General features: G+C 42.6%; 1 long non-coding RNA gene across 4 annotated transcripts in view; it reads right to left on the bottom strand.

The window, feature by feature from the left end:
• LOC149121253 (uncharacterized) overlaps nt 1–27,683 on the bottom strand; it is a 99,071-nt gene that overhangs the window by 20,669 nt on the left and 50,719 nt on the right. For all 4 annotated transcript variants that reach the window (XR_016223995.1, XR_016223994.1, XR_016223996.1 and 1 more), the window contains one exon: nt 3,690–3,827. This is a non-coding gene — a long non-coding RNA (uncharacterized LOC149121253). The remainder of the gene's footprint in view (nt 1–3,689; nt 3,828–27,683) is intronic.

Genomic DNA, 27,683 nt, shown 5'->3' with positions numbered 1-27,683 from the left:
ATCTTCCAAACTCATTCGTTTTTTATTATTTCCAATATCCTTTCACAACTCTGAGCTTAGCTGGCTGATAGCAACTAAGTAGGGAGCTGCTTTGTCCATAAAAAAAAAGGGGGGGGGGAGTTTATCAGATCTTTGTATTTAGAGAGATAACAAGGAGCAGCTACTGGGTCCCTAGGAAGATTTGGCTGAGAGGAGGGAGGGTGGTTGAAGTTCTGGGCTTGGGAGGTAGAGGGAAGTGAAACCCATGATGACTAGGGCAGGCTTGTGGCCTGCATGACAGATGGTGCAAATAAAGAAACTTTGCTGCAGCCGACAGCGTCGCCTGTCCCAGACTGCGGGACACACTGGGCATAGACCTACAGCCTCCAGGTGTAGACAAACTATGACACAGGCCTCAGGACTCTCCCTCAAAGTCGCAATGAGATCCACACCTGGGCAGCTACTGGATGGTGAGACACAGGTTACGTCCTCCAAGAACAGCACAACATGCAGCCAGAAAGGAGTAAGGCACCCCAGTTTATGCCCAAGTTCCTGGCCTCCTGCTTCCAACTTCTCCTTTGCAATGGGAGTTTCGGCCACATTCAACTTCTCATGCTGCTCCTGGTCTTAAGTATCCTTTCTTCATGTCCACCATCTTTCTTCCTTTATTTCTTTTCCATCCCTTCTTCAGATCCTAGGTGAGGTGCCCCTTCCTCTGAGAAACCTCTGTGGATTTCTCAAGTCTGGGTTAGGTACTCTCTGTTGGATCTGGCACATCAGTATTTACCCTTCCTAACCCATGTCTCTTTGACTGTGATTCAGGCCTAATGCTCAGACTTCCCTGTGGTAAGGGGGTCTTCCAACTTCTCTATGAGGCCAGAGAGTAAATATTTTAGGCTTTGTGGGCCATATATAATTTTATACCCCTTCTTCTTATTTTTTATGTTTCATTTTTCTTTGTGTTTATGTGTGTGTGTGTGTGTGTGTGTGTGTGTTTTAACAACTCTTTAAAAATGAAAAAAGAAGTTTGAGTTCACTGCCAGCAACTAAACTGTGCAATTGTTCTACCGGCTACACTGTACTGAACCTTGCTCACTCTGGAGGTGAATTTCTTGCCTTGTTCTATCAAATCTTGTTTAGTTTTTGCATTCCCAGTGGCTGGCACAATTCCTAGAAGGATATTCAAAATATTGAACTGACTATAATTTAGTCCTGCATATTAAGGGTGACTTATTTTGCTTCCTCGAATCTCTGTAATCTCTAATGATCCTATAAAACTTTTTTTGCCACCTTGTATGTTTTAGTTTATTAAATTAGTTCCTTCAAGTCCAGTTGCTTCTCTCTCTATCTACAATGCTTTCCATTACAATCTGCAACCAAGACGGAAGTTTTTCCCCTTCTTTCTTTGCTCATTTTGCTTCTTGTGAGAGCCATCATAGACTCATACACATGGCTGCCCATTTCCAACCCGGAAAAGGTTACTCTGGCCTTCCCACAATGTGTGAATCCTAACAGATGTTTAGAGGGATGGGGTTTTGGGGGAAAGTTCTCCCAACTCTAAGTTATAAAAAACTTAGCTTCAGCCCGGAAATTGATTCCTAAGTGGACTATACATTCACTTCCTTCTGGTTGCTTAAAAGCATAGTGGGACAGAAGCTTTTAAGAGGAGGGTTATCTCAGGAATTCAGTCTTCTGGGACTCAGGCACATCTGTAATACTGGTGTGGGGGCACACGGGTGCATGTTCCCTGTCCCCTTACCATTGCATGGCTGAGCAGCCGTCCCAGGCACCTGAAAAGTAGCACCTGCTACCTCGGTGGAGTGAGAAAAGATGGCCAGGAACACTCCAGAAACTGTGCTCTCATTTTGAAAAAAGTGATGACTTCTGAACAAAATAAGTCATCCAAAGCCATAAAATCCATTTTTACAGGCATTCTAATGCAGAGATTGAAGCAAAGTGAAAAGCAACGGCAAAATATGACCCTGTAAAAACGGGCTGTGGCTGATGAGAGATTAGTCAGTAGGTATAACCACAGTTCAGGCCAAAACACTTGTTGCCCTTCTTTGTAGCTTTGAGGCACTTTCTTTCCGGCCCATCTGCACTGTTTTTACAGCAGTATTGCATACTTACAGAATGAGAGCATGTTTCTTGTTGCTACAAACAGCACTCATAAATGTCGGAGCCAAGTGTGTCTAAACATTACAGCATATTAAACACCTTTAAGCATGATCCATAACCTTGTAATTGGTACCAAAATAACAAGACCTGTGTTTTAAATGGGAATTCGACACTGTGTTTGCTGTTGTCAATCTGCTCCATTAGAAATGTGGTTGGGAAAGTGGGTCATGAGAAAATAATGGATGTGATTGATGCGTAGAACCCTGAACTTCTGGACCCTGACGATCATTTGGGGCACGGGGGGCAGGGGGGCAGGTGTTTAGCCTAGCAGTTAAGACCCTGGGTAAGTTGCTCTCATCCCATGTCAGCGTGCCTGGGTTTGAATCTCAGATCCAGGTTCTGACTCAAACCTTTTGCTCACATGGACCCCGGGAGGCAGTGGTGATGGCTCAAGCAGTTGGGACCCTGCCACCAACATGGGAGACCTGGATGGAGTGCCTGGCACCCAGCTTTGGTCCTGGACAAGCCCCAGCTTTTGTAAGCTGGGGAGTAAGGAGAGTGAATCAGAGGATGAGAGAGATCTCCCTCTTTCTCTTCCTCTCTCTCTCTCTCTCCCCCCCTCCCCCGAATAAATAAATGATTTTTAAAAGGGGGAGTGATATCATCTTGTCATAAGAATGCCTGCCTCTGGTCGATGAAGAAATTGAAGCTCAGGTAAGTTCGAGAATTCACTAAAGGTTTCCTGATTTTCTTCTATGCTTTTCCCTTTGAACACAATGCTTTCCTTTAAAGGGAGAATTTTTGCTGGCCTGGATAACTGCACTAGCAGTGAAGTCATACAAGTTCACGTGGAGATGTGTTTGCTGGCACAGGAAAAGGACCAGGAGGGAGTGGCTTTTGTCTGGGAAGGGCATTGCCCAAGGCTTTCTGCTTTCCAAGCAGCTCTTTCTGAATCTACTCCAAGTGCTCAGGTCTTCATTATTAGAATCACCCATGTGGTGATGCGGTGTGGTGGGTTGGGCCACCACCAGTGACCCAGCATCTCATATGAGCACCGGTTGGAGTCCTGGCTGCTCCACCTCTGCTCCAGCTCCACACTAATGCTCCTGGGAGAGAAACAGAGGATGGCCCAAGTGCTTGGGCCCCTGCCACCTATGCGGGAGACCTGGAAGAGGTTCCTGGCTCCATGTGGGGAGTGAACCAGTGTATGGAAGACCTCTCTCTCTCTCTCTCTCTCCCCCTTTCAACTAAATAAAATATTTTTTTGGAAAAAAGAATCACTCATCTGACCGCTTGCACTGCAAGTCCTGGCTAAGATGAAAATGCTGCTGGAGGAATTGTGAAATGGGACGATGAGCACACATCAGTGGTTTACATTCGGGCCGAGAGATCTCCAGGGTGTGTGATTCTGACAAGCCCCTGACTCTCACCAGCAGCCACTCAAAAACTGAGGAGGAACTGATTCTGAACCAGAATCATCAACTGGAAAATGAGATCCCTCCCAGCAGAGAGAACTGTGAGGGTCACAGCAAGCCACACACCAGGTCACCATCCTTGTGTCTTGAGCCTGAGGGTAATGGCAATGCAGGTACCTTGAGATGCGAGTTCTACTGGGTATAGTTATCAGGTGTGTCATCTACATCTGCCACTGATGGGGTTGACTGCCCAGTTTCCAAGTTCACCACCAAGAGCACACCAAGATAAACACTGGGGTCTTTGGCTGACATCCCCTAAAAATGGACAGAATTAACATATGACTTCCTAATGTGGAAATTGAAGGTACAGTAAGGTTCTCACTTACCAGTGTCTTGTGAATGGGACTTTGTAATTAAAAATCGGAGAGTTTTCGTTTTGCTTTAATTTCCATCCAGCTTTATGATTGAAAACACACTTTCAGGACCCTATTTTCTGGCCAGCCAAAACTCAAGAAAAGTAATATCATGTGGGGAACATAGAAGAGAAAAATGAAGTGTTTTTTTCAACACCTGTTTTCATTAAGTAGGGGAAAGCAAACTGACAGATTTTTTTTTTCAATGCTTATCAAGTAAGTGCCAGGAGCATTACAAATGTTATCTCATTTCATCTTCAAACCCAAAGAGGTAGACACCGTAGTCTCTGCTTGGGGAATGTTATAAGATTGTCCCTAAGATTTTGAACTTTAAGGAAATAGGATGTTTCTGTTAGAATTAAATTTCGAATGAATGGATGTAGGACTCAAGTACAGTAATGAAATGTCACAAGAAAGAGGTAGAATAGCACACAGGCCAGTGCTATCTGCAACCACGCTAACATTATTCACATCCTTACCCAAGAGTAGAATCACCGGATGGGGCTATAAGACAGCCACAAAAGTCCATAGGAAACAGAAAAACAGGTGGTATTATAAAAGAAGAGAAGTTTGGTCAATGAACTTGGAAGAGCTTTAGTCCATTACGGGCTTTTCATTTTGTGGAGATATACACCCAAGGCTACATTAGTTTCATTCCATCAAACACCCAACTCCCTTCCCTTTTTTTCTGATTTCATGCTCAGCAAACAAACCCCTGGTTGCAATTTACTTCCAAGTAGATCTGCCCACAGGAAGAGAAAGTCACTGGTCATGCAGCTGTGAGGACTCTGGTCCAAGTCTTATTTATTTTTGGAAATTAATAAAATAGCTTTCTGATTTGACATGTTAGTCTTGTGATTGGCTAATATAAATAAATGCACCTGACATAATCAAGCTTTTCAGTCTACCAAGCAGAGGTCTTGGATGATGTGTAGTTATTAGATAGTTCATGCTGGATCTCACTGGGATTAAAAAAATCCCACCTGCTCTGTCGGAGAACCACTTTATGAGACCCTTCTCCTGCCAATAACAATTACAAACTTTGGCTGAGATACAAACATAAACTGGTTGGAGATGTGATGGAACAATCCAAAGATCACAGAACCTGAGAGGGGCATGAAATAAGAAAAGGAGAAGAAACCAGGTGAGCTGTATTTTTAAGTAGCTTTCCCCTATGAGAGCGATCGCCTCTTATCTGCCCACACAGAGGTAGACTACAAGGAGGAAGTCACAATCTTTCTGACCTGGAAACACACACAAGCAACAAGAGGGCTGCCATGGCTCCTGGAAATTGACAGGAGAAATCCCTGAAGGTGGATACAGAGACCATGGAGCTTTAAAAGTCACATAAAAATCCCAAATCTGACTCCTAAATATTTTGTATATTTAGGACATAATCACACCAAAACCCAAGAGAGAATAGCAGTTGGAAAGGCAAATATCTCCAGATTTTACCAACTTCCTAGTGCTAGACAGTTTAGAGCAGAAGTCCTGCCAAGAGGAGAACATTTGTAAGTACTGTGGGCTTTTAAACGAAACCCCAGATGGGTCACACGTTAGGAATAAAGCCCACATCCCAAGATTGATGACAATGCAGTAAGACGGCAGTCAGCAAACTATGGCCTAAGGACCGAATCTGGCCCCACAAATACCACATTGGCCACGCTCCCTTGTGTATTATTATACATAGCCACTTTCACACTACAATGGCAGAGTTGAGAATCAGCAAAAGAGACAGTACAGCTAGTCAGGTATAAAGCATCTTTCTTTCTGTAGAAAGAGTTTTTTGACCCCTGTTCCCAGGAAAAGGGCAAAACTATGAAAGACCAAACTGAGTAAGACTTAAACAAAACTTCTTCCAAATCCAGTTCCATCTTCCAACGTTTTTATTTTCTGTCAGAATAAAACAAAATCGTATCTAGAAGAAAATAACCCAATTCAGAGACTTTCCAACATATTTTACTCAGTATCCAGTAAACAACAAGAAATCGCTAGACATATAAATAATTAAGGAAAAGGGATAAGAGATCAATAGAAAACTTTACAGGTGATTGGGAAGATAGAATGGGCATACAAAGGGATGGGTATTTGGAAAAGTGGGTAAGACACAGCTTGAAACATCCGTATCCCATATTGAAGTACTTGGGTTTGAGCCCTGGCTTCAGACCTGACTTCAGCTTCCTGCTATTACCTGGGAGGTAGCAGGTGATGGCTCCAGTAGTTGGACCCCTGCCACCCACACAGGAGACCCTGACTGAGTTCCTAGACCCTAGTATCAGTCTGACCAAGACCTAGCTGTTGTGGTATCTGGGGGCTGAACCAGCAGGTAGGCAATTTCTCTTTGTCTCTCTGTCTCTCTGTCTCTGTTGCTTTGCCTTTCAAATGAATTTAAAAATTTTAAATAAAAAACAATGAGCATATAGGTATTTGAAATGGCTATGCAAGGAGAATCATAGGAAAAAGTGGACAGAATTGATAAACAGCTGCAGAATTCTGGAAAGAAAACTCTAAGTAAGAACAAGTTGCAATTCTAGAACTGAACAAGAATAAATTAGGGCTTCTGATTTTATCTCTCACGTGTTAAGAACTTGGAAGTCATCATATTTTTTTATAAGATTTATTTATTTATTTGAAAGAGCTACACAGAGAGATAAGGAGAGGCAGAGAGAGAGAGAGAGAGAGAGAGAGAAAGAGGTCTTCCATCTGCTGGTTCACTTCCCAATTGGTAGCAATGGCTGGAGCTGAGCTGGTCCAAAGCCAGGAGCCAGGAGCTTCCTCTGGGTCTCCCATGTGGCTGCAGGGGCCCAAGTACTTGGGACATCCTCTACTGCTTTCCCAGGCTACAGCAGAGAGCTGGATAAGAAGTGGAGCAACCGGGACTAGAACCAGTGCCCATATGAGATGCTGGCATGGCAGGCGCTGGCTTTACCTGCTACGCCACAGCACCGGCCCCCATCATCTGTTCTTATAACAAGAAAGAGTTGGAGGAACTAAAACCAATAGTTATTCCTGGACCTCCTGGGGCTCAGAAAACAACATCCTGCAGTACGGTGTTTGAACAGGATGAGCCCCTTGAATGGAAGGAATTCAGAAGGACTTACAAATTGCCTCAGAGACAAGGTGTTCCTGACCATCCCTGGTTTCTCCCCTGAGCACACAGAGGGGCTCTCTTCGACTGAAGGAAATTCTTCCAAAACAAATGCCATTGCTCTGAAACCCCCTTAATCAGGAAAATGCCATCGCCAGAGAAGAAACTAAAGAAATGCCCAGCAGACTCTCCTTCCACTCTTCTGAAAGCTAGGACCTGAGAGACTGTTTGTGTAGACAGATAGCTTTGTTCCCTGTGCAGCTCCACCCCTGCCTTCCCATAACTGTCACGACCTCCTGCAGGGCTCAGAAAGATTTTGTTCCAGGTTATTGTCTGTTCTCTGGGCACATTCACCTCCCCTTAAAATATTTTTTCTTCCTCTAAAATGCCTACTCTCCTCACTCCCTTTCTCCCATGCAAAGGCTATTAAACCTCAACTGGCCATTCTCAGAGTTTCATATTCATGACATTTGAGTATATTGTAAATGTATTAATCATGCACACAAAATAAGTATGCAAGGTAATACACAAGCTAGTTAGCTAAACTTAGCTATTATACAATGTATGCATATTTTGAAATATCATGTTGTACTCCATACACCTTTGTTTGTCAATCAAAAAAGCTAAAGACAAACTCAGAAGTAACATAGATGTTAAAATGGTTCAGGGGCCGGCGCTGTGGCGTAGTGGTATAAAGCCGCCGCCTGCAGTGCCTGCATCCCATATGGACATGGTTCTAGTCCCGGCTGCTCCACTTCTGATCCAGCTCTCTGCTATGGCCTGGGAAAGCAGTAGGAGATGGCCCAAGTCCTTGGGTACCTGCACCCACATGGGAGACTCAGAAGAAGCTACTGGGTCCTGGCTTTGGATCAGTGCAGTTATGGCCATTGCAGCCATCTGGGGAGTGAACCAGTGAATGGAAGACCTCTCTCTCTCTCTCTCTCTCTCTCTCTTTCTCTCTGCCTCTCCTTCTCTCTCTGTAACTCTGACTTTCAACTAAATAAATAAATCTTTTTCTTAAAAAAAGAAATGATCCAGTAGGCAATATTAAATAACTATGGTTAACACTTTAAGATACAGAATAGAAAAGTAGGTGATATGAATTAAAAAAATAAGCAATGTAAATGGAGAGATAGAAATTCAAAGAATCAAAAAAAAAAGGGAAATGGTAGAAATGAACAACAATGTAACAAAGAAAATATACTGTTTGTGGCCTCAGCAGGAGACTTAACACCAAGGGGTGGGGATGGGGGGATGAAAAAAGATGAGCTTGAAGTTGGGCCAATAAACTGAAATGCACAGAATGTGCAAGAATTATGCGAGAATTCCAAAAGCCCTAACATATGCCTAGTTGGATGAAATAATGATGACTGAGATTCTTCAAAAAATGACAGACACCAAATTGCAGATCCACGAAGTTCAGAGAGCACCTGACAGCATAAATACCCCAAACACCTCTAATTGTACATGTTGTATTCCAATTGTATAAGGTCACAATCAAAGTGAACATTTTGACTGAAGAACAAGAATTAGAAGTGCCTGTTTGTTGCTCAGTGGGTGAAGCCACTCCCCGAGACACCAGTTCGAGTACTGCTTACTTTATTTCCAATCTAGCTTCTTGCTAACGCACCTAGGAAAGCAATGGAAAATGACCCAAGATCTTAGGCCCCTGTCATCCATGTGGGAGACCGAGATGGAGCTCCTGGCTTCAGCCTGGCCCAGCCATTTGGGGAGTAACCCAGACCAGAGGATGGGAGGTTCTCTCTTTCTTTCTTCCTTTCTTCCTTTCTTCCTTTCTTCCTTTCTTTCTTTCTTTTCTTTTGACAGGCAGAGTGGATAGTGAGAGAGAGAGAGAGAGAGAGAGAGAGAGAGAGAAAGGTCTTCCTTTTGCTGTTGGTTTACCCTCCAATGGCCGCCACGGCTGGCGTGCTGCAGCCGGCGCATCGCGCTGATCCGAAGGCAGGAGCCAGGTACTTATCCTGGTCTCCCATGGGGTGCAGGGGCCAAGTACTTGGGCCGTCCTCCACTGCACTCCCTGGCCACAGCAGAGAGCTGGCCTGGAAGAGGGGCAACCAGGACAGAATCTGGCGCCCCGACCGGGACTAGAACCCGGTGTGCCGGCACCGCTAGGTGGAGGATTAACCTATTGAGCCGTGGCACTGGCCTTCCCTTTCTTTCTCTCTCTCTATCTCTCCCTCTCTCTCTGTAACTTCCTTTCAAATAAATAAGATAAATTTTTAAAAGAATTACAGAGAACTTCTCATCAGAAATCATGCAAACAAGAAAATCATGGATTGGAATATCTGGAGTATTAAAGGAAATAAAAAGCCCCACAAACCTAGAATTACATGTCCAGCATCATTCAAAAATAAAGGAATGATAAAAACTTTCTTAGAACAAAAAGACAATAAAACTAAAGACTTAATTTCCAGCAGACTTACTCTGCAAGACACGCTAAAAGATTTTTTTTTAGGCAACAGTACAATGATATAGGTAACAAAAATATGTGTGTACATTAAAAGAATTGAATTTTTATGAAAGGAACCAATGGAAGTAAAATGAAACCTTGTATATTTCTTATTCTTAATTGATCTTAAGATATCACTGCAAGAAATGAGACTAACAGCATGATTATAGAATATAGACAGGTAAATGAATGGGACAATGGCAGAAGAGATGTGACAAAGGAGTCAGGAAAACTGTTATATACACCTGCAGGACATAGGAAGATGGTCACTGCATAGTGTTCAAAGGATCAACTCAACAAGAAGGTCTGATGATTATAAATGCATACACGCTCTAGGCCAGAGCAACTGGCTTTCTAAAATACATAGTAGTAGACCTACAGGAAGACACAAACTCCTACATGATAATAGTGGGTTATTTCAATATCTTACTTTCTTCACTGGACAGGTCATCTAGATCAAAAAATCCATAAAGAAGCATTAAACTACGCCATACAGCAAATGAGGCTAATAAACACAGAGCATTTTATCCAACAGCTGCAGAATATATTCTTTCCATCAGCACATGGGGCATTCTCAATGACAGACAGAATATTAGGCCACAAAACAAGTCTCAACAAATTGAAAGCAGTTGAAATTATACCATCCACCTTTTCTGACCACAACAGAATGGAAACCAATTACAGAAGTAACTTTAGAAATTACACAGATTTATGGAGATGGAACAACATACTCCTGGATGAAGAAGTGGTTGTTAAAGAAATCAACAAGGAAACAAAAAAAATTCCTTAAAACTAACAGAAATGGAAGCATAGCATAACAACACTCATGGGATATGGCAAAAAACAAACAAACAAAAAAAACTGGGGTGGTGTATTATAGTGCAGAGGATAAAACTGTTAATTTGGACACTCACATTCCATATCAGAGTGCCAGACATTTGGGGAGTGAACCAGTGGAAGAAGATACTTCTCTCTTTCTCTCTCTCTCCTTGTTAAGTAAATGAAAAAAAAAAAAGATTAAAATACTAGTAAATTGAATCTGTTAACATATCAAAAGATCATTCATCCTGACCAAGTGATATTTATCCCCAAGATGAAGGGATGGATTGATACACAAAAATCAGCCAATGGGGCCAGCATTGTGCCGTGTGCTAAGCCGCTGCTTGGAATGTCCACATACCATATTAGAGTGCAAGTTTGTGTCTCAGCTGTTCTGCTTCCTCTCCAGCTTCCTGCTAGTGTGCTTTGGAAGGTAGAGGATGATGACCCAAGTACTTGGGTTCCTGCCACCCACTTGGGAGACCTGGATGGGGTTCCTGGCTCCTGGTTTTGGCCTGGCCCAGCTTGGGCTTTTGTAGTCATTCAGGGAGTGACCAACAAATGAAAGATCTCTATTTTTTCTCTCTTTCTCTGTCACAATGCTATTCAAATAAATAAATAGTAAGTCAACAAATAAATATTTTAAAAATCAATAAATATAACATTTCTCATCAATAGAGGGAAGAAAAAAATCATCTAATTAGGTGCATAAAAAGCTGAAAGCATTTCCTCTAAAAGCTGAAACCAGATAAGTATGTCCACTCTCTCCATTCTTTTTCAATATAGTGCTGGAAATTCAAGCCAGAATAATTAGGCAAAAGAAAGAAATAGAAGGTATACAGTTAGGAAAGGAAGAAGTGAAATTAACCCTGTTTGAAGATGACATGATTATATATAAAGAAAGTGAAAGAGTCTATCAGAAGACTGGTAGAACTGCTAAATAGACTCAGAAAAGTCACAGAATTCAAAATCAACACAAAGACATCTGGAGCACTTTTATACATCACTGATGAACTTGCTTAGAAAGAGATTGTAAGAGTAATCCATTTACAACAGCTACCCAAAAATGCTTAGTATGGATTTAACCAAGGATGTGAAAGACCTCTATAATGAAAATGACAAAACAAGAATATCTCTATGAAATAAAATGAATTAATATTGTTAAAAAATTCTGTATTACCCAAGGTGATTTACAGATTCAAAGGAAACACCACCAAAAAGCCAATCATATCTCTCACAGAACAAAAAAAAAAAAACTCCCTCAAATTCATATGAAATATTGAGCAATCCCCAAAAGCCAGCACAATCTTGAACAAAAAGAACAAGGCTTGGCCGGCGCTGCGGCTCAATAGGCTAATCCTCCGCCTTGCAGTGCCGGCACACCGGGTTCTAGTCCTGGTCGGGGCGCCGGATTCTGTCCTGGTTGCCCCTCTTCCAGGCCAGCTCTCTGCTGTGGCCAGGGAGTGCAGTGGAGGATGGCCCAAGTCCTTGGGCCCTGCACCCCATGGGAGACCAGGAAAAGTACCTGTCTCCTGCCATTGGATCAGCGCGATGGGCCGGCCTCAGCGCACTGGCCGCGGCGGCCATTGGAGGGTGAACCAAGGAAGACCTTTCTCTCTGTCTCTCTCACTGTTCACTCTGCCTGCCAGAAAAAAAAAAAAAAAAAAGAACACGGCTGGAGTCTTCAGATGCATACAGAGATGCTGTATCCAGAAACAGCATGTTTCTTTTACAAAAGCAGACACGAACACCAATGGAATAGAACAAACGCCCCATAAATACACCCACACATCTACGTCCAGTTGAACTTTGACGAAGGAGCCAAAAACATACCTTGGGGAACAAAGTTTCTTGGATAAATGCTGCTGGGAAAATTGCATTTAAAAATTGCAGAAAACTGAAGTAAAATCCGTCAAACCCTATCCTCATCTATACAAAAACTCTATTCAAAATTATCAAAAATCTAAAGGTAAGGCACGAAACTGAAACTATTAGAAGGAAACATAGGAAAAACACTTTAAGACATTGCATATGCAGCAACATTTTGGGTAAGACAATAAAAATACAAGCAACATAAGCAAAAATAGACAAATGGTGTTATGTCAAAGTAAGAAGCTTGTGCAAGCAAAAAAAAAAAAAAAACAAAACAGGCAACAGAGTGAAATGGGACAAAATAATTTGCAAACTATTCACCTGACAATGGATTAATATTCAGAACACTTAAGAAACTAAAAAGAAATACTCAGCGGTAAAATAATAAGCAATTCAGTTAAGAAATTGGTAAAGGATCTTCACAGACATTCCTCAAAAGAAAAAAAATACAAACAGCCAAGCAATACCCAAAAAACACTCAGCATCACTGGCTATGGGGGAAATGAAAATCAAAACAATGAGGAAGTGTCATCTCACACCACTAAGAATGGTTGTCATCAAAACACAAACAGCAACCAATGCCAGTGAGAATGTGGAGAAAACGGAACTCTTATACACTGTTGATGGGAACACAGATTAATACAGCCACTATGGAGGCTCCTCAATAACTAAAAATAGACCTAACGTCTGACCCAGCTATTCCATTTCTGGGGATATGTATATGTACATATATATGGGGATATGTACATATATATATATTTCTGGGGATGTATATATATATATATCAGAACAAAATACAATCTGCATATGAGAGGATTATATATGTACTCACAATGAAATATTATTCTGCCATAAAAAGAATGAAATCCTGATATATGCCACAACATGGATGGAACAGGAGATTGTCATGTTAAATGGCTTAAGCCAGGTACAGAAAGACAGATGCCACAGGTTCTCCACCATATGTGGAAGTTAAACTTAAATATACACACAGAGACACAGACACACACACACACACACAATATAAAATTGTGATTATTAGAGACTGAGAAAGATGGAGGAAGAGGAACAATGAGTGCCAAAACACAGCAGTGTGCACTTAATTGGTTCTGGTATTTTGTAGCACATTCTGCCTGACCCACCAGGCAGAATATCAGTGAGAATACAGTTGAGCTGAACACGACCATCAGTCAAGTTACTCGAGCTTACATTTGTAGAATATGCCCCGCCATGGTGGTGACCCCATGCTTCTCCAGTCCTCCGGGCCACAGCAGAGAGCTGGACTGGAAGAGGAGCAACTGGAGACACTTGCCAACACAGACCACATCCCGGGCCACAAAATGCACCTGAAGAGTATTAAAGAAGAAATCAAGCAATGTATGTTCTTGACCACACTGAAATCAAACCAGATAGCGGTAACAGAAAACTATGTGGGAAACCCCCAGACATGTAGAAATTAAATGATACACTTCTAAATAACCTGTGAATCAAAGAACAAGTCCAAGAGAAGCTAAAAAATAAATAAAAGCATTCTGAAGAAAATGAAAATACAACCAATCAAAATTAGTAGGATGGAAGGAAAATGCTTAGAGGAAAATAAAAAGCATTTGAATTCACAGAAGCGATAAGATGTAAAGTTTGTGTTGAAATCTTTACTTAATATATACTAAATTGATCTGTATATAAGGATAATTGAAAATGAATCTTGATGTGAATGGAATGGGAGAGGGAGTGGGAGATGGGAGGGTTGCAGGTGGGAGAGAAGTTATGGGGAGGAAAAAGCAATTGTAATCCAAAAGCTGTACTTTGGAAATTTATATTTATTAAATAAAAGTAAAAAAAAATCTAAAGTTTGTAATCCAAGTTTTCACCTTAGAACAGTAGATAAAAAAGAGTAATTTCAGTCTAAAACTAGCAGTAAAAAAAATGATTAGACTATCTTGAAATCAATGACATAAAAAATAAAAAAACCACAAAATCAAGAAACTCAAAAGCCAATTCTTTGTAAGATCAATAAAATTGATAGACTTCTTGCTAGACTAACCAAGAAAAAGAGAGAAGACACCTATGAGCAATATTTAAACAGTGAAAGATGGGTCCACCACTACTCATTCCATGGGCATTAGAAGGATTAAAAAAAAAGGATGCTAAGAACAACCCTATGCTCCCAAGCCTTAGAAGTTACATGAAATGCATGAATTCTTTGAACAACACAAATCACCAAAACTGAGTCACAAAGAAATAAATAACTGAATGGACCTGTGTCTATTAAATAAATTAAATGATTAATAACCTTTTTTTTTTTTTTTTTTGACAGGCAGAGTGGACAGTGAGAGAGAAAGAGACAGAGAGAAAGGTCTTCCTTTGCCGTTGGTTCACCCTCCAATAGCCGCCGCGGCCGGCGCGCTGCGGCCAGCGCACTGCGCTGATCCGAAGGCAGGGCCAGGTGCTTCTCCTGGTCTCCCATGGGGTGCAGGGCCCAAGCACTTGGGCCATCCTCCGCTGCACTCCCGGGCCATAGCAGAGAGCTGGCCTGGAAGAGGGGCAACCGGGACAGAATCCGGCGCCCCGACCGGGACTAGAACCCGGTGTGCCGGCGCCGCTAAACGGAGGATTAGCCTATTGAACTGCAGTGCTGGCCTGTGATTAATAACCTTTCAAGTAAGAAAGCACAAGGCTAGCAATTTTTAAAAATTTTTATTTTGACAGGTAGAGTTATAGACAGTGAGAGTGAGCGAGAGAGACAGAGAGAAAGGTCTTCCTTCCGTTGCTTCACTCCTTAAATGGCCGCTATGGCCAGAGCTGTGCTGATCCAAAGGCAGGAGCCAGGTGCTTCCTCCTGGTCTCCCACACGAGTGCAGGGGCCCAGGCACTTGGGCCATTCTCCACTGCCTTTCTGGGCCACAGCAGAGAGCTGGACTGGAAGAGGAGCAACTGGGACTAGAACCAGCACCCATATGGGATGCCGGCACCACAGGCAGAGGATTAACCATGTGAGCCACGGTGCCGGCTCACATGGTTCTACCAAACACTGAAGGAAGAAAACTACTAATTTCAATAATGCTATGCATGAAATATTGTGTTATTGATTATTTATTTACTTTCTTATTTTCATTTTATTTGAAAGGCAGAGAGCAGATCTTTTTATTAGAAAAGCAGAGAGGGATCTTCCATACCAGTTCACTCCCCAATTGCAAGCAACAACCAGGGCTAGGTCAAGGAGCCCAGAACTTGATTTAGGTCTCTCACTTGGGTGGCAGGCATCTCACTACCTAAACCATCATTTGCGGCCTACCAACGTGGGCATTAGCAGGAAGCTGCAGCCAAAGTAGAGGAGCTGGGATTTGAACAAGGCACTCTGATATGGAATGAAGACGACCCAAATAGCAACTTCACTATTAATCACTTGAGTGAGCCAATTGAGCTCCACCATTCAGTGTTTTTAAAAAGCGTTTTGAAGGGGCCAGCACTGTGGTGTAGTAGGCTAATGGCGACAGCATCCCACATGGGTGCCAGTTCGAGTCCCAGCTGCTCCTCTTCCGATCCAGCTCTCTGCTATGGCCCAAGTGCTTGGTTCCCTGCACTCAGGTGGGAGGCCCAGAAGAAGCTACTGGTTACTGACTTTGGATTATTGGTTCAGCCCTGGCCATTGCGGCCATTTAGGGAATGAACTAGCAGATGGAAGACCTTTCTTTCTGCCTCTCCTTCTCTCTGTCTGTAACTATGCCTCTCAAATAGATAAATAAAAATATTTTAATAATTTCTTAAACATGACATCTCCCCCGAAAAAAAGACTAGAGAGAGAACACTTTCTAACCATTCTTTGAGGCCAATATTACTCCAATAACAAAACCTGATAAGGAGGTTACAAGAAAGGAAAGTTACAGATCAGTGTCTTTCATGAATATAGCTATAGAATCATTAAGAATATATTAACAGGGAGCCGGCGCCGTGGCTCACTAGGCTAATCCTCCGCCTTGCGGCACCGGCACACCGGGTTCTAGTCCCGGTCGGGGCACTGGATTCTGTCCTGGTTGCCCCCCTTCCAGTCCAGCTCTCTGCTGTGGCCCGGGAGTGCAGTGGAGGATGGCCCAAGCATTTGGGCCCTGCACCCCATGGGAGACCAGGAGAAGCACCTGGCTCCTGCCTTCGGATCAGTGTGGTGCGCCAGCCGCGGCGGCCATTGGAGGGTGAACCAATGGCAAAAGGAAGACCTTTCTCTCTGTCTCTCTCTCTCACTGTCCACTCTGCCTGTAAAAAAAAAAAAAAAAAAAAAAGGAATATATTAACAGGGCAGAGTGTTCAATGCAGTGTTTAAGATGCCACTTGGGATGTCTGCCCTCCCTGTTGAAGTGCCTGGCTTCAAGTCTCAGCTCTGTACCAGGTTCAAGCTTTTTGATAATGGCACCCTGGGAGGCAGCAGGTGACAGCTCAGGTAGTTGGGTCCTTACCACCAAACTGGGGGACCCAGATTGAGTCTGTCTTTGTCCTGGCATAGCCCTGACTGCTATGATATTTGGAGAATGAATCCACAGATGGAGGCCTATGTTTATATCGAATAAATGTAGGCTTTTGTTAATATTTCTGTATCAATATTTCTTCATTCACTGTGGCAAGGGTAACATATTAACTTGAGATCTTAATAAAGGAGAACTGATGTGGGCTGAACGGGAGTTCTTTGTACTAATCTTCACATTTTTTTCTGTAAATCTAAAACAATCATGAAAAGTGTTTTTAAAAATGTAATATGATATGAAAACACAGGATTGGTTTATAAGCAGATTAGACACAACAAAAACAATGAATTAACTCAAAAGACATGTCAACAGAAACTACTGCAAGTGAGAGACAAAGAAAATAAAATACATCATTGTAAATTGTAATAGGTAAAACGTGTTATATCAATTTAAGATATTTTGGGGGCTGGTGCTGTGGTGTAGTGGGTAAAGCTGCCACTTGCAGCATCAGCATCCCATATGGGTGCCGGTTCATGTCCTGGCTGCTCCACTTCTAATCTAGCTCTCTGCTATGGCCTGGGAAAGCAGTGGAAGACAGCCCATGTACTCCGGCCCTTGCACCCATGTGGGAGACTAGGAAGAAGATCCTGGCTCCTGGCTTCAGATATGCCCAGCTCCGGCTGTTGCAGCCATCTAGGGAGTGAATTAGTGGATGGAAAACTCTTTCTCTCTGCCTCTGCCTCTCTGTAACACTGCCTTTCAAATATATAAATAAATCTTTAAAAAAATCGCATTGGATTAAATTTTAAGATGCATAAAATAACCTATAAAATACCAAAAATCAATTAATATCAGATTAAGAGAAGGAGCAATGCAGGAAATAACAGGGCTTATTTCACAGTGATAAAAGGAGACATAAGAAACAGAAGTGCATATGGTCTGACACAGTTTCAAAACAATCCAAAAGTGATACAACATGAGGGATAAACAAATTCCTAGGCATAGCAGAAAGTTTTAATAGTTTTCTCTCCCTGGTAGAAGAGCAGCAGAAAGGATACAGAAGAGGGGAACACCCACATGAGGTTATTTCCAAACGTTTCTGGGAAAGAATTAAAAGGTAACTTCATTTTGGTGCAAAATGCTTTGAGATCCATTCATACAAGGGGTCTTTTGACACGTCATGGAAAAATGTATATTATGAAAAAACTATGCATGAATTTCAACATTTGTTTGCCCCCAGATAAACTTATATTTAAAAATTATCTAGCTAGGCTGGCGCCGCGGCTCACTAGGCTAATCCTCCGCCTAGCGGCGCCGGCACACGGGGTTCTAGTCCCGGTTGGGGCGCCGGATTCTGTCCTGGTTGCCCCTCTTCCAGGCCAGCCCTCTGCTGTGGCCAGGGAGTGCAGTGGAGGATGGCCCAAGTGCTTGGGCCCTGCACCCCATGGGAGACCAGGAAAAGCACCTGGCTCCTGGCTCCTGCCATCGGATCAGCGCGGTGCGCTGGCCGCAGCGCGCCGGCCGTGGCGGCCATTGGAGGGTGAACCAACAGCAAAAGGAAGACCTTTCTCTCTGTCTCTCTCTCTCACTGTCCACTCTGCCTGTCAAAAAAAAAAAAAATTATCTAGCTAGCTAGCTATCTATCTAGCTATCTGAAAGACAGAGTGACACAGAGACAGGGAGAGCAAGTGATCTGGGCCAGGCTAAAGCCATGAACCAAGAACTCCATCTGGGTCTCCATGGTGGGGGCAGGGGTCCAAGCACTGGGGCCATCTTCTGCTGCTTTCTCAGGCTCAGTAGCAGGGAGCTGGATAGGAAGTGGAGCAGCAGAGACTTGAAAGGCACTCTGATAAAGGGATGCCAGCATGGCAGGCAGGCTCTCAGCCCACTGCACCACAATGCTGGCCCCATAAACTTCTCTTAGCTTTCTGCGAACTTTTTGAAGTACCTTTGTACTAACTGACTTGGCCTTTTTCACATTTCTAGACTAGAATTCTCCGCATTTCCAGTATATAGAGTCTGTTCCAGTATACCAAGAATACACACCAAGATAGACAATGCTCCTGACTATAAATGAGTCACAATGTATTTTATACTATTAAATCCCCGCCGAATACATTTGCAGAATCTAATAAAGTTAGCATAAAATGTAACAACAGCATACTTGTATAGGGCATTTGGCAGGATTAAGAGATACAAGAGGAAAGGAAACTGTCACTCCACATATCCTGAGCCTCAGTGACATTACAGGAGACACAGAACACCTCCAGGGTGGTCACAGTCTCAGAGTTTCAGGCAATGGCTGGCAGCCGAGCAAATGTGGTCCAGGAGGGAGCCCAGAGCAACTGAGGGGAGTCTCAACCAAGAGCAGCATTTGCTAGGAAGAGCAAGAAACAGTTTTCAGACAGACTCCCCTTTCCTAAAATGTGGAGAAAGCCAAAGCCTAGGCTAATAGTTGAGTTACATATGGATTATGTCAGATAATATATATTCTGCACATAGTAAGCACTGGATATATGGTAGCTATTAAAATAATAATAATAAATCTAAATGAATCCCACCTGGAGCTATTTATCTGCAGAGGAATCTGGAGAGAGAGAGAGAGAGGTAGGGCAGATCAGGGAGCCTCTGGGAATGAAGTAATATTATTTAAGACATCAACAAATGCTGAAAACATAGAAGCATTGAATAGCAGAGCTGGGAAATCTCAGACTTATTTTTAGTACAACAGTCATTTTACAGATGTATACACTGAGTTTCGAGAAATGAAGTGACGGGCCACAAATCACACAGCATCTGTGGCAGTGGATCTGGACACATGGACTTCCAATAGAGTGAGCTTTCTTGTTGTTGTTGTTCCTGGGTCATTTTCCCAAGAACTCTGTATATCTAACATCCCTAAATAAATTCAAGAAAATTATAAAGAATGTCTATTGCAGATTTACCTTGGTGGAGAAGTTACTGGTAGGCATCTCCCCAGATGAATGGAACCATTCAATGTGGAAGAAATTGTATTAGAACAGTTTCATCCAACTTTAAGGGAATGAAAAATTTTCTCCAGAGAATACTGTAAGGGATGTTCAGTTTTGTGAGTGACTTGAAAACCTGAATTCTGGTTTTCCAAGTGCTTGTTGATATGCTGGAAATCTTGTTGAGATGGTAATACCTATCTCTAGGCCTTCTTCACCTTACAAAGTCGGTGTCTTTTGAGAACAAGAGCAAGGGAAGAGACGCTGCACAGAGAAGCTGGAGTTGCAGTGTGGACTGCAGTCTTTTCCTCCATTTCCAATCTCCCAACCGTGCCTATCTTTCATCAGTAAAATTTCATCCTAGGAAACAACAGCTGAGGTTTAAAAATTGGGAAATGCTGTCACAGCAAGGAAATAGTGGACCTCAACTTGCAAAACTAGGACTAGAACTTGCTATATTTTTTTGTTCCTAGACCCTGGTTCAAAATATCATCCCACCATTGCCAATTCCAAGTTAGTAGAGCGGTGTGATGACCAAAGTAATGCCCGTGGTCAAATATCATACCACCATTGCCAATTCCAAGTTAGTAGAGTGGTGTGATGCCCAAAATAATGCCTGTGGTCAAAGGGCATATGGATTTTTCTTTTCAGTTCTTGTTCACTAAAACAATAAAACAAATTTCTCCCTATAGTTGTAGAGCTGGTTGGCAGCTGTGCCCTCAATAATCCAAAGTATGGACAACCCCTTCATGAAGAAGTGAGCCAAGCGAATCTATCTCTAAAGGCTTATAATGCCAATAGAAATGGTTCTTTAGATGTCATGTATATCTCAGAGTATCCAGTCCTTTCTCCTCTGGGGCCCCCCAGGGATATTCCCTATGTGAGTCTTGTCACCCTGATCTCCTGGATTTTCTGTCTGTCAACCTCTCAAGGTCAGGGATCCTTCACAGGGATCCTCACTTTTGGTTCTTCCCAAGAACTACTCCAAATAGAGTGAAGGATTTTTAATCTCAGGATATGGGAAAACCAAATGCCAGCACTAGGTGAAAAAGCTAAAGAAACAAGTTAAGTTTAAGATGGCATGAGAGGTTGGGATGACAAAGGTAGATTAGGGGAGAAAAGAAGAATGACAGATAATCCTACTTTTTTTCAAAACCAATTATTAGAGAATATATATGTAAGTATGCATGTATATATGTATGTATGTATGTATATACACACACATGTGCACACACTTACAGGGAAAGAGACTGAGATAGACATAAAAAAGGAAGAGAGACCGAAAAAGAGGGACAGACAGAGTACCCCATCTTCTGTTTCACTCCTCAAATGCCTGAAACAGCCAGGGCTATACCAGGTTGCAACTAGGTGCCAGGAACTCCATCTGGGTCTCCCAGGTGGGTGGCAGAGATTCAAGTACTTGACCATCATCTGCTACCTCCTGGCATGTATGTTAGCAGTAATCTGGAATCAAGAGTGGAGTTGGGACTGGAACTAGGTTCTTTAATGTTATCTGACTTAACTGCTAAATCAAATGTCTGCCCCAAAGAAAATAACTTCGAACATTTATCTATAAATATATTAGTAAGTATCCAAAAACATACAGTAATGATGGTGTTTTGAAATGTTGGTAGAAAATGGAATTAAACAATGTGCTTATTTTGGTGCAAAATAATTTTGAAATCTGTGCATTGCATGGGTCGGCACTGTGGTGCAACGGGTTGAGCTATTGCCTGTGATGCTGGCATCCCATATGGGTGTCAGTTCAAGTTCCAGTTGCTCTGCTTCCAATCCAGCTCCCTGTTAATGCATCTGGGAAAGCAACCAAAGATGGCACAAACACTCTGGCCCCTGCCAGCCATGTGGATGAACCAGGACACTGACAGATGCTTTCTGAGAGCCACCCCTCATCCCTAGGTCAATGATATCATTGGCCTTGAGTGCTGCATCCTTACACACTCCACACACAAGCCCATCTCCAAGGTCTTACCTCCCATGTCATTATCAGAATAGATCCAAGGAAGGGATGACCTGGCTTCCCACCAAGAGGTTCACTATCTCATTCACACCCACTGTTTTGTAGAACCCAAAGAAATCCCCTAACACATTGTCTATGGCCCTTTGTCTTCCTAAGTGACAGCTCACAAAGATGCTCACTGCTTGATGAAAGGGACATCCACATTACAGACACATGGCTCTGTCATCTTCTCCTGTGACTTCCCCCAGCAGGCTGCTCTCTGTAGCATCCTAATTTGGATCACGTCAGTTCCTTTGACATTGCCTCCTTTGGCTCCTTGCTTCCCCAAGGGATGCCGGATGTAATTGAGTGTGGATATTAGTTTTGCATTATCCACAGCCAGATGGTCCAGAGACAGGGGGATTTTGGTCCACGTGGTCTCTGTCCTTTGGAAGCAAGTGACTGCTGCTGTGCGCAGTGCCTGGGATGTCACAGATAGTGGCAGTGTTAGCAGCAATCCTCTCAGTGCAAATAGAAAGTGACATATAACAGAGTGTAATCTCAACTGGAGACGGGTGCCTCCAGCTCCCCCAGCTAAAGAGTAGACAGACAGTAATGGGCTGCAATAAGGCAGTAATGGCTCTGTGCAAATACCCTCTGCTTGTAGATGGGTACACTGAGGTCCAGCTAAATCCCACTCCTCAGGGACACAAAGTTACTGGCAGGTGCAGAAGCAGAGCCTAAGTGACTGAACCCTTAGGGCAGCATTCAGTTTTACTGAAGTTCTGGATCTCCATAATTTAAATGCAAGTGCATAACCACTTGGTATGCACTTACTATATTTAATAATATAAATGGATATAAAAATCAATGTTAAAGGGACGTGAGGATGCAAACAAATCAGCTTGAACAAAAGTGGCCAAAATGATTATAACTGCACTTTTCAGTTTCACAAGACAGACCTGGAGGCGAACAAGTGACATGAGCTGGGGTGAGAGCAGGTGTGGCATCTGCACACTTGCCATGACTACTGCAATTCCCTATGAAAGATAAGTTATTTATTTTTGCCTGTTTTTAATTTTTATTTATTTGAAAGACAGAGGTCTTCCATCTACTGGTTCACTCCCCCAAATAAGTCAGGAGCTGGAAACTCAATCTAGGTATCTCACATGGGTGGCAGGGATCCAAGTCACTGAGCCATCCATCATCTGCTGTGTCCCAGGTGTGCATTAGCAGGAAGCTGGAACTGGAAGCAGAGCCAGGATTAGAAGCCAGGCACTTTGCTAGGGGATGCAGGCATTCATTTGTTTATTCAACAAATATTTACTGAACCTGTATCATATTTTAGACACCATGAAAGGCCCTGGAGATGCAACAAGTGATCAGAGCATCATGGAATTCTCACCTAATGGTCTGGAGTCTAGAGACCACATACAGCATGGTGACTACAGCTAATACTACTGCCATGTGCACTGTGAATCTGCTAAGAAAGTAGGTTTCATGTGCTCCTGCAAAAAATGCTAAGTACATGAAGAAATTGATATGTTAATTTGCTTCACTGAAGTCATCATATATATCAAAATGTGGTTCATGTAAAATATATGCCAGTATTATTTTAAAAAAGAGTATATGAGAACATTTCAAGTAGGTCATAGAGCTTGAAGTAATCAGGAAACATCGTCGAGTTCTATCTTTAATTTGTTTATCCATTAGGTATGCTAACATATTTACTGAGAAGCCTAAACTTTTAGTTTTAAATAAAGGCATTTTCACAACCCTGGAAACCTTCGTGAAATTTGTCAAGTAGACCTGTGTCAAGTATGCAGATTGTGGAGAACTGTGTACTGACATACAGCATGGGTGAGCTGTGGGACAAGGACTCGTGTGGAGAACTGTGTACTGACATACAGCATGGGTGAGCTCTGTGACAGGGACTTGTGTGGGAAAACAGCCCTATAGGAGAGGTCCAGGCCACCGGCATGCCAGTTCAGAGAAAAGAGGATGTGCAAAATCCAGAAAACAGATTTGCATGAATGAATTCCCTGAGACAGACTTTGGAGGAAGGTGACGTTTTAGTTGAAAACGACCTGGTGATGAGAAAATATTGGATGGAGGAATCACCGAGAAGTAGTGGAGACTGCTTTTGTTCATGGAGTCAAATAAACAATGAGTAAACACAATTTGCCTTTGCTAAAGGAAGAGGTGTGATCTAACATGCTTGTGCCGAACACAGTGCTGGCCCCTTCCATACCTTGTCGTGATGTTTCTTGCAGTGCCGTGATGGGAGTATCCCTGTTTTTAATGTGATGGTATTGAGGATCAGGAAATCCAAGTAACTCCTAAACAGCCACCTGGTTATCAACAGCCAGATCTTAAATACACATATGCTTTTCCAGCGCAGCTCACTGCTATTCAGGGATTTAGTCTTCCTGTGCTGGACCCCTGGGGCCCAAGGGAGGAAAAGGTGGATACAGTGAGGATGAGGCCCTATTTGAAAAGGGTAGAGACAGAGAGAGAGAGAGTGTGTGTGTTACAGAGAGAGAGACAGATAGAGAAACAGAGACAGAGAGACATAGAAAGAGAGAGATCTTCTATCAGCTGGTTCACTCCCCAAATGGCTGCAAGGGCCAGAGCTGAGCTGATCCGAAGCCTTGATCCAGGAGCTTCTTCTGGGTCTCCCAAGTGGGAAAGAGGGCCCAAGGACTTGGGCAATACTCCGCTGCTTTCCTGGGTGCATTAGCAGGGATTTGGATCAGAAGTGGAGCAGCTGGGACTTGAACAAGTGCCCATAAGGGATGTGGGCACTACGGGTCAGAGATTTACCCTGCTGCATCACAGTGCCAGCCCCTCATTCCTATTATTTCTGATAGGACTTTGGGATGGCAAATTTGAACCCATATTCTTAAGGAGGTGTTAAGGAGTAAAACCCTCTGTCAACCTGGGATTTTATGCCTAGCAAAAGTATTTGCCAGAAAATGGAGATGAAATCAGTATTCTTGGAGATGTTGCAAACTGAGAGAAATTGCCACAGACCTACCCAAGAAGACATGCCAGAAAAATCTCAAGAGGAAGAAAGGAGAGAATACCAGATGGAAAACCAAGCTGTTTGGGAGGAAGAAAAAAAAAAGAGGTCCAGAAATGGTAAAATTGCATGGAAATATAAAACAAATTTAACAATTATATATATAATCATATATGTATGATAGACTTTCAAAAAATTTGTACTTGCATGGAAATATAAAACAAATTTAACAATTATATATATCATATATATATGATAGACTTTCAAAAAATTTGTACTTGTATCTGTATTTATTTTTGAAAGACTTACTAATTAACTAATTAATTTGATAGGCAGATTAACAGATAAAGGAAGAGGGAGAACAAGACACATACAGAGACGGATCTTCCATCTGCTGGTTCACTCTAAATGGCTGCAACAGTTGGGCTGGATCAGCCCAAAGCGAGGAGCCGGAACTCCATCTGATCTCCCACATGGGTGGCTAGGGCCCAGGTACTTGGGTCATCATTTGCTTTCCCATGCACATTAGCAGGAAGCTGGACTGGAAGTTGAGCTTCTAGGACTTGAACCAGTGCTCGTATGGGATGCTGGTGGAATAAAGCCGCTGCACCACAATGCCAGTCACCATGTATGTGCAATAAAATGTATGCATTAATATAAATAATGAAATATGTATATAATATATATCTTTAAAGACTATTATGTGTTTCAAGACAAATAAGAAAAAGAATAAAAAGAATGTATTATGTGATTTCTAACATATTTAGGAATGACAAGAACATAAAGAGTATAATGCAGCCGGCGCTGTGGCTCACTAGGCTAATCCTCCACCTTGCGGCGCCGGCACACCGGGTTCTAGTCCCAGTCGGGGTGCCGGATTCTGTCCCGGTTGCCCCTCTTCCAGGCCAGATCTCTGCTGTGGCCCGGGAGTGCAGTGGAGGATGGCCCAAGTGCTTGGGCCCTGCACCCCATGGGAGACCAGGAGAAGCACCTGGCTCCTGGCTTTGGATCAGCGCGGTGTGCCGGCCACAGCATGCCAGCCACGGCGGCCATTGGAGGGTGAACCAACAGCAAAAGGAAGACCTTTCTCTCTGTCTCTCTCTCTCACTGTCCACTCTGCCTGTCAAAAAAAAAAAAAAAAAAAGAGTATAATGCAGGTGAGGGTGGGAAGGAAATAGAATTTTATTCTTGTCAGTTTACTCCATTGTGCATGAAGTGTGTTTATTACTTGAAAGCAGGCTATGGGGGCTGGCTTCCCAGTGTAGCAGATAAAGCTGCCGCCTGGGACACTGGCATTCAATATGTACACTGCTTCATGTCCTGGCTGTTCCACTTCTGATCCAGCTCTTGGCAAACAGCCTGGCAAAAGCAGCAGAAGATGGCCCAAGTGCTTGGGCCCTTGCAACGTAGGTGGGAGACCTGCAGAAGCCCCGGTCATTGTGGCCATCTGGGAAATAAACCAGCGGATGGAATATCTCTCTCTCTCTCTCTCTCTGTCTCTGCCTCTCTCTCTCTGCAACTCTTTCAAGGAAAGAAGTAAATAAATCTTAAAAAAAAAAAAAAAGAGTGAGAAACATAAGCTGTAGTGAAGTTGAAGTTCTATGTAAAAAATTCTCTGAAGTCACCAAATAAACATTTTTTAAAATCTTACTAAAGTATAGGCTAAAAAGTCAACAGAGGAGATAATAATAGCTGGGAAAACAGAAAGCATATACAAGATGATAGACTTAAACCAAACAAATTGATAATTACATTAAAAGTGAATGGACTTTCGGACTTTCAGATTTTTGGACTGATTGTTAAAACTCCTTATTTATGTTCTCTACAAGAAATATACTTTACATGTAAAGTCACTGCAGATTGAACTAAAACAACCTTGGAAGCCTGTATCAATTGTAGAAAATAGAATTCATTACTCCGTGTATTTTTAGAGATAAAGAGGGTTCTTTTGTGGCATAGTAGGTTAAGCCTCCCTCTGTGGTGCCAGCATCCCATATGGGACCCACAGTTTGAGTCCTGGCTGCTCTTCTTCCAATGCAGCTCCCTGATGATGGCCTGAGAAAGCAGTAGAAGACGGCCCAAGTGATTGGGCCCCTATACCCATGTGGGAGACCCAGATAAAGCTCCTGGCTCCTGGCTTCAGATCAGCCCAGCTCCAGCTGTTGCGGCCATTTAGGGAGTGAACCAGCAGATGGAAGACTTCTCTTCTGTGTCTCTCCCTCTTTCCATCTGTAACTCTGCCTCTCAAATAAATAAAATAAAATTTTTAAAAAGAGGGTGATTTTATAAATATAGCAAGTTCAATTAATTAAGAGCAGGAGGAAGTAAAGCACAAATTATAAAAATTTACAAGATTTTAACATTATCAACCAACTTCACCTAGTAGACAGTTATAGAATACTGCAGAAGCAAAACTGCAAGCATATGCTATACTACAAAACATGTTTCAAGACATTTCAAAAGCATGAGAACAATAAAATATCTAGAAAAAAATACCCCCAATAAATGGGAAGATAAGCAATACACTTCTTTTTTATAAAGATTTAATTTTTTTTATTTGAAAGGCAGAGTTACAGAGGAGGGTGGGAAGAGTGAAAGAGAGAGAGAGAGAGATCTTCCATCTGTTGTTCCACCCCCAACAGCTGCAATGGCTGTAGCTGTCCCAGACTGAAACCAGGAGCTTCTTCCGGGTCTCCCACATAGGTGCAGGGGATCAAGCACTTGGATCATATTCAACTGCTTTCTCAGGCATATTAGCAAGGTGCTGGATCAGAAGTGGAGCAGCCAGGAATTGAACTGGTGCCCATATGGGATGACAGTACTGCAGCCAGTGGCTTAACCTGCTATGGGACAGTGCTGGCCCCAGCAATCCACCTCTATATAAATCATGGGTCCAAAAGGAAGTCAGAAGAGATTTTTAAAAATATTTGGAATGCAGTGATAATAAATCTACAACACATCAAAAGTCTTAGGATGTTTTAGGAGTTCTAGATACTTACAAAGAACAAATTTTAAAATCATACCTTAACTACTAATAAAAGGCTAGAAAAATCAAGAGCAACCTATAATAAAAGTGAGTTAGTTATAATCAATGAAATAGAGAAAAA

The sequence above is a fragment of the Oryctolagus cuniculus genome, chromosome 17 (assembly GCF_051225735.1).
Source record: "Oryctolagus cuniculus isolate XC-2025 breed Fujian yellow rabbit chromosome 17, ASM5122573v1, whole genome shotgun sequence".
Classification (NCBI taxonomy): Eukaryota; Metazoa; Chordata; class Mammalia; order Lagomorpha; family Leporidae; genus Oryctolagus; species Oryctolagus cuniculus.
The sequence above is the reverse complement of the archived record's forward strand: the minus strand, read 5'-3'. Positions and strand labels throughout refer to the sequence as shown.